This window comes from Rutidosis leptorrhynchoides, chromosome 10, assembly GCF_046630445.1.
Source record: "Rutidosis leptorrhynchoides isolate AG116_Rl617_1_P2 chromosome 10, CSIRO_AGI_Rlap_v1, whole genome shotgun sequence".
Taxonomy (NCBI): domain Eukaryota; kingdom Viridiplantae; phylum Streptophyta; class Magnoliopsida; order Asterales; family Asteraceae; genus Rutidosis; species Rutidosis leptorrhynchoides.
Window position 1 is genome coordinate 242,544,118 of NC_092342.1, and position 4,275 is coordinate 242,548,392.

The following is a 4,275-nucleotide window of genomic DNA, read 5'->3' on the forward strand; positions in this document are numbered from 1 at the left end:
TGTAAAAGATGAAACTCCAATTTGATCTGTCGATCTTTAATTTTGAAGTCAAAGTTATATTCAAAAAAAGTCAAACGTTTTGATTATCTTAAAATTTGTGTTCATTTTAAGTTTTCTGGAATAATTGAGGATTCATAGAGATTCTATGAATGATTTTAGACACAATTCATGTTGTAACTTCAATCCAAAAATGTCTAGAAATCAAAAATCAAATTTGGAGTTCATCGTGATCCTACAGTGGCTATTACAGCCTTTGATTTTTTTAATTAAATTCTTTTTCTGTGTTGATAGACCAACTCACTTCCATCTGAATTGATTACATTTTGTTATAAAAACATAATTAAGTCTTAAACTTATTATTATTGTTACCTGCTTTGGTCGACGGGTTGTAGAAGAAGAAGGAATAAATAGTCATTCGGGTTAAATAGTTTAGGTTGTGTTATTAATCAGAAAAAGTGAGACAGATCAGTGGGTTAGGGATTATGTTGAGGAACGAGAGGTCTCGGGTTCAATTCCGGGCTGGGACATCAATTTTTTTTTTAAAGCTTGCTAAGGTAGTCTTTTATTTCTTTTCTTTTATTATTATTATTATTATTATTATTATTATTATTATTATTATTATTATTATTATTATTATTATTAATATTATTATCATTATTACTATTAATGTTATTGTTATTATTATTGATAATTGTTGTTATTATGTTAATAAATATAAATATAGGATTAATATTATTATCATTTTTGTTATTACTAAACAATATCATTAAGTAGTTTTAGCATTATTATTATTATGTTAATATTGTTACTAATATCATTGCTATGTTTTATAATAAAATTGTCATTATTATTATTATGACTTTAATTATTATTATCATTATTATTATTATTATTATTATTATTATTATTATTATTATTATTATTATTATTATTATTAATATAAAGTATGGTTTTTATTATTATTACGAATATGATTATTACTATTATTGTTACTACGAAAATAACACAACTTATTATTATTTTCACTAATATTGGTATAAGTATCACTTTTATAATTATTAGTAATATTATCATTAACATAAGTATCATTATTATTATTATTATTATTATTATTATTATTATTATTATTATTATTAGTACTATCATTATTAAAAATGATGGAAATAATTATTTATGTTAAACTAATGAACTCACCAACCTTTTAGTTGACACTTGAAAGCATGTTTATTCTCAGGTATGAAAGAAATCTTCCACTGTGCAATTGCTCATTTTAAAGATATTACTTGGAGTCATTCATGACATATTTCAAAAGACGTTGCATTCGAGTCATTGAGTTCAACAAGATTGTTATAAGTCATTTATAGTTTGATATATTATGAAATGGTATGCATGCCTGTCAACTTTCGTTGAAATGAAAGTTTGTCTTTTAAAAACGAATACAATGTTTGTAAAATGTATCATATAGAGGTCAGAACCTCGCGATGTAATCAACTATTGTGAATAGTGTATAATCGATATGAACGGATCCTTTCACCGGTGACCCAATCTTCCCAAGCCCTGGTACCGTTGACCAAATCACTGAACTATTCCGCACTCCACTCAACTCCTATGGGGTGAGTGTAAGACACAAATATTTATTGTACATAATGTATTTATGGTGTACGATGCGTGTATGAAGTGTGCGAGACATGTACGTGTTGCTTGCTCGAACGTCGAAGAAAACTGGACGTTGTTTGGTGTTACAAGGTGTGTACGTACCTTTTTGATCCCAAATAAAGTTTGAGTTGATATTTCAAAACCTTACCATTAGAAAGAAAATCTTATTACATTTCCAACGATATTTGATTCATCGAAAACGGAGCTACGGTCAAAAGTTATGGCCAAAACAAGTTGCTGAAAACTGACCTGAAGGTTGGAGCGGCGCTCCACCCTTTGGAGCGACGCTTCGATCGTGTCTGATGCAATTTTCAGCATTTTTAAACGGTTAAATGAGGGGTACTTTGGTCCTTTCACTTGTGGACGGATTTGTGGCACTTAGAGCAGTTTTAGATCCACTTTTGGATCATTTTGACATCCACACATCTCTCTCATCTTATCTTAGAGAGAGAGGGAGATTCTAGAGAGAGATTTGGAGCTTTGATGAAGATGAAGCTTGAATCGATCAAAGGTGCGAGTGTTAAAGTTGTTCCTTTCGTTCTCGGCTACGTTTTGATTGTTATGGTAAATTCTAAATCCGAATTTCTTTGTTAAGATTATTGTCTGAGTTAGGGTTTGTGTTAGTTAGTGTTATAAACCCATTTTATTGTGAAATTTGGGGGTTTTGGGTAAGATTCAAGTAAGTAAGCCTAAATGGGTGACTTAGGGTTTTGAGTGATGAAATATTGAGTTTGGATCTTGCGTGTATTGGTTAAACGTTAGAACACTTGTGTTGACTTGGTTTTTGGGTGTAAACCCTAATTTAGGTCAAAACGGGTCAAAACGGGTCAAATGGGTATTTTGGGATAAGTAAGCTTGATTCGGTATTAAATTAAGTTTTAAGTCAAGTTTTGGTAAATCAAGTAGGTAAATACTTGATTTAAGTGTTAGTGGTTGTCTTGGAAATATAATCACTAGTCGTTAGTGATTTTGGGGCGTTTTATGACTTTGGTCAAAATGGGTAATTTGAATTGGGTCAAAATTGAGGATGACACTAATTTCGATTAAATGGATGTTAAACGCTTTTGTTAAGTGTTAAATGATGTTTTTGGATGTAATTACTCGGGAGAAGTAATTTTGGGTTAAAAATGATATTTTAAGATTTAGTCAAACATGGTCAACCGTGTTATGGGTCAATATTGTACGTGTTGAGGTTTTGGTGTAATTGGCGTTTAAAATGATTACTACCTAAGTAGTAATTTAGCATTAAGACCTAGGTTTGGTCTAATAGGTGTAAAGTATGATTTAGGTTAAATCGTACTTTGTTGTGTTGGTTTGAATTACCACCCGAAGTGGTAATTGGTTTGAGTCCATTAGTAGATTAAATGGGCGGGTTTTGGCGAGCAAGGTGTGATCCCTCGGCTAAGGGATGTTTGTGTCGAGTTCTCTTTTAGAGAATGGCTATTTATGTGTATATTGTACCTATGTGTGATATAGGTGGTTACTTGCTCGGATTTAAGGACGAAGATCATGATATACATGACTTGTACGGGCATTCCGAGGTGAGTGGAATAATTATATGTGTAGGTATATAATGTATCTATTTGTTGTAGCGTGAGATGTGAAGTGTCGAGGTGCTAAGACACCACATTTCACGTGACGAGTGAAGCATCGAGGTGATAAGATGCCACTCGAGGTGAAGCATCGAGGTGTTAAGATGCCACCTAGGAGTGAAGTGTCGAGGTGTTAAGACGCCACTCCATATTAAAGGGTGAAGTGTCGAGGTGTTAAGACGCCACCCGAGGGTGAAGTATCGAGGTGTTAAGATGCCACCTGGGGGTTAGTGATACGAGTTACTAAGTACACTAATGGATGTTGTGAACTCCGATGGCCTTTCGCGGGCGCCATTCCCTTGTACGATTGGTTAACCATGGTTATTGTGTTGTAGTGTAGCATATTATATTGTTCGAGTTATATATATGCTATTGTTGTGCACGCTTGTGATATTAAAGGTTATAGCTTTGTACTTGTGATGATAAGCTAATTGTGTTGCTAGCATGTATGCGGTATGTGAGTAAGTGTTTGCAAGTAGGTATATTATATGTGTATGTGTATAATTATTGCATTCACTAAGCGTTAGCTTACCCTCTCGTTGTTTACATTTTTATAGATTTGCGTGGAGGATGGCTCGGGTAAGTGTGCGAGACTAGTGGACTTGCGTAGTTTGCTTTAGAAGACGTGATGTTAGATTTGATTAGGATTGGGTAGCGTATTCCCAATCGCCATGCTCGGTCTATGTTTTGTATTAAACCAAAATGGGTCGAAATGGTCACTTTGTCGTAAGTTGGGTCGACGTGGGCCCGGTGCTGTAAAACTCGATTTTATTGTGGGAAACTCTTAGTTTTACTTATATTGACGTGTTATGATAAATTGTTTCATTTAAAAGTGTTGCGGAACGTGTTTTACGAACGAGCATAAAAAGAAAGTGGACAGGCCACTTTGGAGCGGCGCGCCCCTATATGGAGCGGCACTCCATATGTCTGAAACTGGATTGTTTTAAAAAAAAAAAATTAAGCGTTTTCGGTTGGATAACGGGTTGGGTTGTTACAAGTGGTATCAAAGCATGGTCTAAGGGAATTA